This window comes from Chenopodium album, chromosome 1 (genome assembly GCF_948465745.1).
Source record: "Chenopodium album chromosome 1, dcCheAlbu1.1, whole genome shotgun sequence".
In the NCBI taxonomy this organism is placed as follows: domain Eukaryota; kingdom Viridiplantae; phylum Streptophyta; class Magnoliopsida; order Caryophyllales; family Amaranthaceae; genus Chenopodium; species Chenopodium album.
Genome location: NC_137834.1, coordinates 19,567,979 through 19,581,529, shown reverse-complemented (window position 1 = coordinate 19,581,529; position 13,551 = coordinate 19,567,979).

Sequence of the window (13,551 nt, the reverse complement as noted above, 5' to 3'; positions counted from 1 at the left end):
ATGGGAAAACGGGATATCGAGGGGAGATGGGTTAGGCTTAATATAAATGTTTTTACCTTCAACTTCATCCTCATGAATATTCTTGTCAAAAAGATCTTCGACTACCAAAAGATCCAAAACCATTGGTTTCTCAACCAATGACTTCACGATAATTGGTTGTTCTTCCTTCTCCACTACCTCTATATCGTCATTCCAAAAAATTTCACCATTAGAATCATTAATAGATGGGAAATTATTCTCCTCTATTATAATTTCATTTGACGGGGAGTAAATATCATGAGTTAAATTAGCACTTTCCTCCACTGGAATCCAATCCTCAAAACCAATATCATTATCATCATGTATCACCTGTTGGTTAGTATATTGTTGCACAACAAGTAATTCAATAGATTTAGAAATACGTTGACAATCATGCATTAATTCATTAAGCTCTCCATGCTGATAAACAATAAACTCATTCATCATATTAAAAAGTTCCCTACACTCCGGTGAATTGGGTTGAGCATAATTATCCACTTGAGGTTGGTAAAAGGAATTAAAATCAGGCATATAAGACTCACTATGGTAATAAGAAATTTCACAGGAATTCTTGCATATATTATGTGAATTTTGATAATCATATGATGTATCAAACATAGAAACATTAGCATTACAGTACCTGATGTGTCTATTTTATATAGTATTTTACCCCCGTCCCTTAGTCATAATTAGTAGTGTTTTTGGCTCTTTAGAGCCACTTTTATTACTAATTGGTGTTTTCTAGTGTTTTCGTAGATTTGGTTGACTTTTGCAGGGATTTACACTTTTGGAGTATTTTCCCGAGATATTATAGAGAAATTACGAGCACTGGAGAAGCACGACCAGATTTTATAGCCTAGGGCCGGTTAGAGTCATCAAACCGGTGATTAAGGGCTCGGTATAGGTGATACCGGGGCATTTGGACCGAGTATTCAAGACCCGAAGAGGAAACCCAGATTGGCCCGAAGAATTGGAGCCCAATCGTAGTCCAAATAGTGGCCCAAGAGAGCCGCCCGGCCAAAGAGGCTGGCGCCCGGAAGCGCGCCCGGGCGGGCAGGAAAAGCTAAGGTCGGCGCCCGGTGACGCGCTCAGCCGGGCGCGAGATTGGTACTAAAGAGCAAAAAAGCGCGCCTGATCGGGCGGTGCCTCGCCGGATCGGGCGCGTGTTATTGTTAGGAGACGATTAGCGTCGTTTTAGTTTGTTTTAGTTTAGGATTTGTACGGAGTATAAATACTCCTCCGTAATACGATTTTACTCTCTCTCTCTCTCTCTCTCTCTTTTTTTTACTCTCTTAATTGTTTTCTTAGATTTCTTTCTCTAAAACCTTTGTTCTTAATCTACTCTTAATTCCAGATTTATTTTGGTAACGATTTCTCTTCTCTTAATCTTATTTGTTTATTTTCATTCCTTTAATCATGTCTTGCTCTATTGCTTTGATTAGTTTAGTTTCTATTATGTGTGAGTAGTTTAATTCTAGGGTCTATGGGGATCCATAATTAATATGAAGGGATAATTTGTTATTATTGATTATTGGTATTGCATGATAATTTCTTATTGAATTGTTTAATTCTTTGCAATTAGATTACGAATCGAGCAGATGTAATTTGATTGTGAATGTTTAGCAATATTGAATTGATGAATCGAGCAGATGTTAATTTAATATTAAAGGCTATTTTTAATAGGAACTTAGATCTAGTAAATTGCGAGAGCCTGTTAGATCTATGTTGATTAATAAATTGCGAGAGCCTGTTAATCATGTTATTTGTGCAATGTTAATTATTAATTATTATGTTTTATCCCGGAATATTAGTTATTGGTGACCCTGTGACCCTAGGCCTTCTTATTATTGTTTTTCTCCCTAAACTTATTCTTCGTAGTATAATTCCTTTAACAACAACAAATTGGTTACTTTAATAATTTAGATTATAATTGATTAATTAGGAATAGAAAGACTTGTTTCCCTGTGAAGTTCGACCCTACTACCCTATCTAATTTAGTTAGAGGACTTAGGTAATTACTTTTGATTAGGGGATACGACTTTACCTTGTCAAAATTTGGCGCCGTTGCCGGGGAAACGGTTTTATTTTTATTTCTGATTATTTTTGTAGTCTAGATTATTTGAGGCAAATCTCACATTTTCTTCTAGTTTTTTGTTTATGCCCAGGTGTTCCAGATCAGGGTACATCCCATTTGATCCTGAGATCGAAAGTTCCTTCCATAGAGAGAAAAATCTCTACAAGCAAATCCTGCCGGATTCCGGTGATAATAATAATAATCACCGTGATCCTCCAACTAGTTCTAGTGATTCAGAGGTATCATCAGACGTAGAATCAGAGATGGCGGTTCCAAAGAAGCTTAGTGGTTACTCACAACCAAAGCTTTCAGATTTTCCACATCTCACTCCCACTCCAGCTCTTGATGGGGCTCAAATCGAAATTAAACCTCAATTTATAACGATGACAGAGAGGAAGCAATTTAGTGGAGCCAAGGGTGAAGACCTAAATCTTCACATTGCCGACTATTGTCAATATTGCAATACCATCAGGCAAGCCGGGGTCACTCAAGACCAAATCAGGGAGATTCTTTTTCCCTTTTCTTTAACTGAAAAAGCTAAATTGTGGTTTAATGGCTTAAATAGAAATGCACTTGGTATAACTGACTGGGAAACTCTGGTTTTGAATTTTTATAACAAGTACTATCCTGCAGAGAGAACATCCGTACTACGGAGTGCGATTCAGAACTTTGCCCAGGAAGCCGATGAATCTTTATATGAGGCTTGGGAGAGGTTCAAAGACCTACAAAGAGAATTCCCCCACAATAATTTAGCACAATGACAGTTAATCCAAGCCATCTATAATGGCATTGGAAATTCTTCTAGAATAATTTTTGATTCTGCAGCTAGTGGGAGATTTATGAATCTTAATGTTGATGATGCAGGTCAGGTTATTGAAGATATGGCAATACATAATTCCCAATATGGGAATCCTAGAGGATTTGCTAACAAGGGGAAACATAGTGTTGACTCTGTATCCTTTTTGCAAGCTCAACTGACCTCTATATGCCAAAAATTAGATAATCTTAGCACCGCCAATGTAGCTAATGTTTCTGTGATTAATAATAATAATTCTAATGAGGCTTTCTGTGAAAATTGTGGTATTTTAGGTCATTGGGAACAAGATTGCAGGAGTTCCGTGGAGCAAGTTAATGCCTTTCAAGCTTATAGGCAGAATAACCCATACTCCAACACCTACAATCCAAGGTATCGGAATCATCCGTATCTTTCCCACCGGAGTAATAATGTTCAAAATCCACCACCACAAGAACCATAGGCACCACAACAACAGGAGCAGAAATATTACCATCCCAATGCTGGCAAGAAGAACCAACCACAACAACCCTCCTCATCTTCCGACCCTTCTTTGGTGGAAATTAGAGCGATGTTGGTTAACATGAAGAAGCACATGGAGAGTAGAGATGCGACAATTGATTCAATTCTAGCGCACAATAAAATTGTAGACAATCAAATTGCGCAACTTTCCGCTACTCTACAAGCCCGCCAACAGGGAGCTCTGCCGGCACAGCCGACCAGGCCTACGGATCAAGCCTACGCAATTACTCTAAGGAGTGGTTCAAACTATGAAGGGCCCCCTATGCCCAGAGTTGATGAACCTGATTTATTAAATAATGCTAATCTTGATTCCGTTAAACCAAACAATGTAGTTAATAGCCCTGCAGGGCTAAAGGATAGTACTAACATATCTAATTCTACATTGCAGGGTACGACTCCAGAGAAGGTGGCTACTCCAGATAAGAGCAACAATTCTCCAAAGCCAATTATCAAACTTCCATTCCCCAATCGTCACTTGAAGACAAATTTGGATAAGCAGTTTGGTAAGTTCTTGGAGATGGTAAAAGATTTGAAGGTAACAGTTCCCTTCACTAAATTAATCACACAAATTCCTTCATATGCAAAATTTATGAAAGAAATACTGACAAGGAAAAGGTCTATTAGTGAGGTAGAGAAAGTAGCTTTCACTGCAGAGTGTAGTGTCGTACTTCAAAATAAGTCTCCACCTAAACTAAAAGATCCGGGTAGTTTTTCTATCCCTTGTCATATAGGCAATCTAATGATTGATAATGCATTGTGTGATTTGGGTGCTAGCGTTAGTGTCATGCCATTATTTGTGTGTTCCAAGTTGAATATGGATAAATTAAAAGCTACCAATATAACTCTACAAATGGCCGACTGTTCTTTCAAATACCCCTTAGGTGTTTTAGAGGATGTCCCCGTTAGAGTAGGTAAATTTTATATACCTGTGGATTTTGTTGTTCTTGATATGGCTGAGGATATGCAAACCCCAATTATTTTGGGTAGACCATTCCTTAACACTGCAGGAGCAATCATAGATGTGAGAAGTGGTAAGTTAACACTATTAGTAGGGGTTGATAAAATTGTTTTCAATCTTAATAATACCCCTAAAAGCCCCATGACTGAGGTGAAATGTTTTAGTGTTAATGTGGTTGAGAATTATTATAACAAGCCCCAAGCTCTTGAAAAAGATCCCTTGGAGGCGGTATCTTGTGTTGCATCCTTTTCAGATGAGATAAACAAATGGCAGAAGGAAGTCGATGCAATAGAAAGAGCCCTCTACACCGTTGGTCTTGGTTTTGAGGACGAAAAGGTGGAATCAATCAAGCAAGTTGTGCGATTTGAGCCTACGGTAAGTGTTCCGCCAGATCGAGTTGCAAGTGTTGAATCCAATAACAATTTGAAGCAACCCTCGATCGAAGGAGGATCTTTGGTGCAAAGCATTGAAGACCTCCCAGTCCAAGTCAAGGAGGATCCACCAGACAAAGTGAATTGGCGTCCCACAGGGCATGTCAAGAAGCCGCGTCGCAGCCAAAACACCGCTAGACCGGGTGAGAAACTGCCCGATCAAGCGTTAGGCCAAGGATCCTAATTGTTGTACTTGGTAAGAAGGTCGTTCGGGACCTAGATAAACCAGCGCTTTGCGGGAGGCAATCCGTATTTTTAATGCTTTTTAGACTAGTTTTCCTTTTTTTCTTATGAGAGGAGAGATGAGGGAATTTAATGAGTTTTATGAGTGCTTATACAGGTTTGTAGGAAATGAGTTAGCCAATTTTGAAGAAAATAAGAAAATTCAAAAGTTGATAATTAGCCTCGGGCCCGACCGGGCGAAGCTCGCCCGATCGGGCGCGAGAGATAGGATTTTTATTCGAGTATGTTCGCCCGACCGGGCGCGAAATTCGTCGTATACGGACAAAATTGTCCGCCCGATCGGGCAAGCCTCGCCCGACCGGGCGCGAGAAGTGGCGAAAAATTAGACGTTAGATCGCCCGATCGGGCGAAGGGCGCCCGACCGGGCGTGAGAGTTGAGAAAATCGGGCATTTAGATCGCCCGATCGGGCGCGAGAGCTGAGCAAATTTCACAAATTAGATCGCCCGACCAGGCGAGCCCCCGCCCGACCGGGCGCGACGCCCCGACTTCCCCTTCTTCTTCTTTCTTCGTCCCTTTTTCTCATTCTTTCTTCCTTCTTCCATAACTTTCTCTCTCTAAACTCAAATTCTCTCTACCTTCTCTCTAAGATTTCTCCTTCATTCCTCAACCAAATTCAAAACTTGTTACATATTTGTAATCCCCTCTTCATCCTCTACATTTCCATTTAAAAATTTTCAGATTTTATTCAAATAAATTTTCAAACCCATTTCTACCATGGCTTCAAAGAGGGCTAGGTCTATTTTCGGTAGGAGCTCTAGTTCGAGGGAGGAATACGACCCGGATTTGCAACTCCCGTACTGGTCGACGATCCGTATTGCTAGCTGAGAGCAAAAGGAGCGGCTAGAACACTTAATCGGGCGTGAGGTAATTCCTTCTCGGTGGTTACACCGCCCTACTCTAGAATCATTTGGTTTGTATGATTTTGTAAAAAGATTTTTAAATGACATTGGCATGAGAAAATTTGTTGATATGCACTATCCTAAATTTCGAGAAATTACTTATGAATTCTTTTCTTCTTTACTAGTAGTTAGTAGTTGAAATGGGCCGAATTTAATTTTTAGGTTGAACAATAGGAATATTAATTTAACTTATGTAGAATTTTGTAAATTATTTGAATTAAATTCTAAATTACCTCACCAATGGCATGCAGACTATAAAATGGGTGACATATATCATGCTTTGACTGGTTTGCCTACTCCTGACCCCCAACATGCTAGTACCATAATGCCCAATCTAACGAACTAGCTGTCATAGGACACTATGTGTATGGGTTCGGGAAACTAAACATAGGTAGGTTTATTATTCACCATTTGAGCAGGCATGCCACGGCCAGCACCACATCTCGCACCCCATTCGTTTAGGAGGCCTTATCACCTGAATAGCAGTGAAAAAGGTCGGTTTTGTAGTGGATGGACCCCACCAACTGACCAACTATGGACCAGATACTTATATGACTGCTAGGTATTTTGAGGAGTTGGGGTGGGTACGACCGGATAGCGAGCAGACAACCTTTTGGTGTATTAGGACTGGGAGCGAGCAACCTTTGCCCATCTTTCACCTACCCAGTCTTGACTTGACCGCCTTTCCCCCTGGGCAACCATCCTATACATATGATCTTCTGGTTGCCAAAGCTAGGGGGCAAGCACCACCACCACCAGTCCCACAACCTCAGCCTCAGCCTCAGCCCGAGGTGGCTTTCTCTCCACCTCCCATGTCTCACTCCGTCCCTCATGTTGACTCTGACCCAGTTTGGGACCTTCAGAGTATAGGTCAAGCCTTAGGACGTCTCGAGCATTCCCATACTGACCTTAGGAGGATGGTAGGATCCATAGACCATAGGTTAGGGTACCTAGAGAGGAACTAGGGTAGAGCTCTCTACCCTATGTACGATGATTATGCTCGTCGGGGCAACATTCCCGACGACGCTATTCACCCTGACTGGTTTCAACCTCCACCCCAGGGATACGATAGGGATCCCACTGCCCATGGTATTTACACTGACTATTCTTCCTTCCATGGGTACGGCCAGGACATTCCTTTCGGGGGATTGGCGGGGGGGGGAGTTTTCATGTTGATTATTTTGGTGGTAGCTCTTCTGGTGCAGGTGGCAGTGGAGGTGCAGGTTTCGGCTCCATGGATGAGGATGATCAGGACTAGCTATGCTGGGCTAGTTCCCGAGCCAATGAGGACATTGTCTAATTCTGGCTTGGGGGAGTTTTTGGATTTCGTATATTTGTTTTTCTCTTTTCTTTTATTTTTGGTGTGTTTTCTTAGGTTCGATTTATTGCTTTCTAGGTTTGTTTTATTGCTTTCTTATTTATGAAAAATACAAAAAATTGAAAAATAAAAAATCCAAAAATACGTTCCAATGATTTGTAAATTATGCTTCCTTGTGCCCCTTACTTGAGAAAATTGTTTTGATTCTTGGTATTTGATGATAAGCATTGTGAATTAGTTGATCATGATTTGATGTTTGATTGCCTTGAAACCTTAACATGCGTCAATTTTGCCCAACTACTTGTGAATATAGTGCTTGACTAGTTGATTTGATTAGGAATGTGTGTTAGTTCCTGGTATGTCAATGAATTTGAGTATTGATTTGCAACTATTAGTAATGTTTATATGATTCATTATTATGCACATTGTGGAGGACGAAGGCGTTCATTCTTCTAGGTAGCCTCCAGATGATTGTAGATACATTTGTTCCCTTCTTGCTACCCATGTTGTTGCCTTGACTTTTTGTTGTTTATTAGCCACATTACAAGCCTATTTTGCTCCATTAGTTACTAGTCCTAAGCTTGGCTTGGGGGATCTATTAGTGAGTGAGGTGAGGGAGTTTGTAGTGTGCTTATTTTTTGCACAATCTGGGTGGGTTTTTGAGAAGTAGTTTTGTTTTTTATCATGTTTATTTTTGATGAGTTTGAGAGTTATATTTTCTTGAAAAATAAAGCATGATGTTATGAAAAAAAAGAGAAGTTCAAGAAAAAAAAAATGTAAAAAAATAAGTGAACTTCAATAGAAAAAAAAAAGAAAAAAAAGGTGTTCAAATGTTCTAGTTGGAGGTTGATCAAAAGGGAAAAAATAAGAGCTTCAATGAAAAATTTAAGTTTGGAAAGAAAGTTTGTTTATTCACTCCACTTCTTCATTATTATATTTCTATGAGTGAATTTGTAAGAGTTGGGATTGTTTATATTGTTGGGAGTATATTTGGTGGGTTTTTGTTGGAATTGGTTATGTAGGAGATGTTGATCATTATTTATTTTGATCATGGGCTTTATTAGTATTTGCTCCCTTAAGCATAGCTTTACTCTCACTTATTCCCAAATTTATCCTACCCTTTACCCTAGCCTTACATTAAAAACTTTAAAGACCTTCCGACCTTTGTGCATAGAATTGTATGAATGTGAAAGTGTTGTTTATCAATGCAAGTTATGATTTGACATATTTCGAGTCGTGTAGTAGGATGAGCGTTCATTGTTTTATACACACGAGAGTGTGAGTTGGGAGGTCATTGTTCATATAAAGGGTTGGTTGGAGAGCGATCGGGTACATCTTTTACTCGCCACATAAATGAGAGTTGAGTGTGTGAGCACTAGTCTTGAATTCTATATGCTCTTGTGGTTTGCTCTATTTGACAATTGTTAGGGAAGATTGGTAGTTAGATGGATTTGATTGGTTGATTTTGATGCATGTTTATTTGATTTACCCTGAATCATTTGTGCTTGATTTTTACCTTTGGGGCGAAGCATATTTATTGCTTCATTGATGAGATCTTTGCTTAGGGACAAGCAAAGGTTTGGATTGGGGGAGTTTGATGTGTCTATTTTATATAGTATTTTACTCCCGTCCCTTGGTAATAATTAGTAGTGTTTTTGGCTCTTTAGAGCCACTTTTATTACTAATTGGTGTTTTCTAGTGTTTTCGTAGATTTGGTTGACTTTTGCAGGGATTTACACTTTTGGAGTATTTTCCCAAGATATTATAGAGCAATTACGAGCACTAGAAAAGCACGACCAGATTTTATAGCCCAGGGCCGATTAGAGTCATCAAACCGGTGATTAAGGGATCGGTATAGGTGATACCGGGGCATTTGGACCGAGTATTCAAGACCCGAAGAGGAAACCCAGATTGGCCCGAAGAATTGGAGCCCAATCGTAGTCTAAATAGTGGCCCAAGAGATCCGCCAGGCCAAAGAGGCTGGCGCCAGGAGGCGCGCCTGGCCGGGCGGGAGAAGCTAAGGTCGGCGCCCGGTGACGCGCCCGGCCGGGCGCAAGATTGGTACTAAAGAGCAAAAAGGCGCGCCCGATCGAGCGCGTGTTATTGTTAGGAGACGATTAGCGTCGTTTTAGTTTGTTTTAGTTTAGGATTTGAACGGAGTATAAATACTCCTCCGTAATACGATTTTACTCTCTCTCTCTCTCTCTCTTTTTTACTCTCTTAATTGTTTTCTTAGATTTCTTAATCTAAAACCTTTGTTCTTAATCTACTCTTAATTCCAGATTTATTTTGGTAACGATTTCTCTTCTCTTAATCTTAGTTGTTTATTTTCATTCCTTTAATCATGTCTTGCTCTATTGCTTTGATTAGTTTAGTTTCTATTATGTGTGAGTAGTTTAATTCTAGGGTTTATGGGGATCCATAATTAATATGAAGGGATAATTTGTTATTATTGATTATTGGTATTTCATGATATAATTTCTTATTGAATTGTTTTAATTCTTTGCAATTAGATTATGAATCGAGCAGATGTAATTTGATTGTGAATGTTTAGCAATATTGAATTGATGAATCGAGCAGATGTTAATTTAATATTAAAGGCTATTTTTAATAGGAACTGAGATCTAGTAAATTGCGAGAGCCTGTTAGATCTATGTTGATTAATAAATTGCGAGAGCCTGTTAATCATGTTATTTGTGCACTGTTAATTATTAATTATTATGTTTTATCCCGAAATATTAGTTATTGGTGAACCTGTGACCCTAGGCCTTCTTATTATTGTTTTTCTCCCTAAACTTATTCTTCGTAGTATAATTCCTTTAACAACAACAAAATGGTTGCTTTAATAATTTAGATTATAATTGATTAATTAGGAATAGAAAGACTTGTTTCCCTGTGGAGTTCGACCCTACTTCCCTATCTACTTTAGTTAGAGGACTTAGGTAACTACTTTTGATTAGGGGATACGACTTTACTCTGTCAGTACCCGGAATTATAATCATATTGCCCCCGACAATTATGATCATTCATCCTAAACGAATTATAATCATACCACTCCATGATGAAAAAATCAGAGTAAAATAAAAAGGAGGTATATACAAAAAAAAAAATAGAAATATATACAAGTTTAGTTCAACCAAAAATAAAAGTAAAATAAAATAGAGTCGTCTCCCCGGCAACGACGCCAAATTTTGATAGGTTGTCGTAAACCTGTCAAAAATAAATTCCTAACAAAACCAACTAACAATGTAGTAGGGTAAGTAAGGTCGAATCCACATAGAGATGGTTATTAAATCTAACTTCTAAGGTATGGAAAAACTAAACTATTTCACGAAATTGGGATAGAAAAATAGTCTAAATTAAAATAGAAATAAAACAATTAATAAAAAGACCTAGGGTTATGGTTCACCATGTTTATAGCTCTAAATATATCAAATATCAATAACAATTCAATCAATCAATTATCTAGAGAAATTGCTAAGCCTACGGTCGGGTCTTAATGCTCTCAATTCAACATATGCAGTACGGTCGCTAACATTATCATAATTGCTAATTGTAGGGAAGCCTCTAAAAGTAAGATCTTTCGATTCAAACTCTTATTAACATGAATTAATCTAACAATTGATCAGGTTGCAAGACTAACAATATAACACTATCAATTAGAGAAATGAATAATCAAAATATTAAAAATACCAATCAAGATTCATCATATAATTATGGATTCCCAAACCCTAGAAATAAACTACTCAAACATGGAAGAAATAATTAAAACTAGATCTAAGAAATAAAACATAATTAAAAACACGAAATAGAAATAAAATACCTCAATGAATTGAAATAATAAACCCTAGAATCATCCCTAGAAGAATCAATGGAGATGCCATGAGAAACTAGGGTTCGAGAGAATTCTAAAAAGAACGTAAAATAATAAAAGATATAAAAGGCATAAGGGAAAAATAATATCCCTTGAGTATTTATATTATCTTAAACCTCAATAAAAAAGAAAAATAAAAATAACAAAAGAAGTTTAATGATTGGTCGAATTTAAGAGTTGTAGTCCACATAGGACTCCTCGATCATCAAATGCGAGCACCACCCGTCGGGCGATGGGTGGCCAATGATTGGATGAACTGCACAAGGAGAGTTCAACCGGCGGCCGCTGGTTTTCCATTGCCCCAACCAGCAGCTCACGGCTGATCGCACAGCACGTCCATCACCCGATGGCTGGGTGATGGATTGGCAGCTTCGCATGGTCAACTTCAAAGGCTTGTATCTCGAGATATAAGAATTCTATAGGGGCGTGCGACCTATCAATGGAAATATCTTCAAGTCCAGTTTTTAATTCAATTTGAATTGATTCATTCCGACATGTAGACCTCAAGTTATGATCAAAGTTCTATTTTGCCAGTTTGTTTACCATCGTTTTCCTTCGTTTCTAGCTCAAATTCATTTCCGAAAAGTGCATAGCGACCCTTATGGATGCTATATTCATTTCTCATGCATATAAATCTCAAATTAATATTGCATAAACATATTTCCTTCATTGAACAAGCTCAATTCATCGACTTTTCACCCTTTCATTGTCCGATTCTTCCAAAACCACTTTGAAAACGTCCAAATAGTTATAGAAACTACCTTAAACATTAAGAAAAACACAAACGAAATGTAGTAGAGCACAAAAAGGACATTTTATGCAATTGCGACCTTAAAAGCGATAAAAGACTCAAAAAGCAACTATAAAACTAGCATAATTGTGCCTATACACTCTATATAAATGTGATTTATCAGCCAGCATTGGGGTGGTAATATTTCTGTTGTGGTTGTTGTGGCGCATATGATTGTTATGGAGGTGGCAGATTTTGTACATTAGTGCTCCGGAAGGAAAGACATGGACGATTCCGGAACCCAAGATTGTAGGTGTTGGAGTATGGGTCATTCTGCATATAAGCTTGAAAGGCATTGACTTGCTCCACGGAACTCCTGCAATCTTGCTCCCAATGACCTACAATTCTACAATTTTCACAGAAAGCCTCATTAGAATTATTATTAATTGCTGAAACATTAGCTATATTTGCAGTACTAAGATTATCTAATTTTTGGCAAATAGAGGTTAATTGAGCTTGTAAAAAGGATACAGAGTCGACACTATGTTTCCCCTTGTTAGGAAAGCCGTTAGGATTCCCATATTGGGAATTATGAATTGTCAAATATTCAATAACTTGACCTGCATCATCAACATTAAGGTTCATAAACCTCCCACTAGCTGCAGAATCCAATATTAATCTAGATGAATTTCCAATCTCATTGTAAAAGGCTTGGATTAACTGCACTGTGCTAAATTATGGTGAAGACACTCCCTCTGCAGATCTTTAAATCTTTCCCAAGCCTCATACAAAGTCTCATCTGGCTCTTGGGTAAAGTTTTGAATTGCACTTCTTAGTAAAGTTGTCCTCTCTACAAGGTAATATTTATTATAGAAATTCAAAACAAGAGTCTCCCAGTTAGTTATACCAAGTGCAGTTCTATTTAATCCATTATACCATAATTTGACTTTTTCACATAAAGAGAAAGGAAAGAAAATCTCCCTGATTTTGTCTTGTGTGACCCTAGCTTGCCTGATGGTATTACAATATTGACAGTAGTCTGCAATATGAAGATTTGGGTCTTCACCCTTACCTCCAACGAATTGCTTCCTTTCTATCATCGCGATAAATTGGGATTTAATCTCGAATTGTACCCCATCAAGAGCCGGAGTGGGAGTAAGGATTGGAGAATCTGTAAGCGTCGACTGCGAATAATCACTGTTGTTAGGTATTGCCATATCTAATTCTAGATCAGAAGATACCTCTGAATCACTAGAATCAGTTGGAGGGTCTCGGCGATTATTGTTATCACCAGAACCCGCCAGGATTTACCTGTAAAGATTCTTTTGTCTATGGAAAGATCGTTCGATCTCAGGATCGAATGGGATATAACCTGATCTGGAACACCTAAGCATAAACAAAGAACTAAAAAGCAAATGTGAGACTTGCCTCAAAGAACTAACGTTCTATGAGACAAGAAGAAATAAGCTAGACTACAGAAAACAATCAGAAATAAAAATAAAATTGTTTCCCCGGCAACGGCGCCAAATTTTGACAGGCTAAAGTCGTATCACCCAATCAAAAGTAATTCCTAAATCCTCTAACTAATGCAGATAAGGAAGTAGGGTCGAATCCACAAAGAAATTGGTCTTTCTATTCCTAATTAATTAAAGCAATCTAAATTATTAAGTAACCAATTTGTTATTCAAAA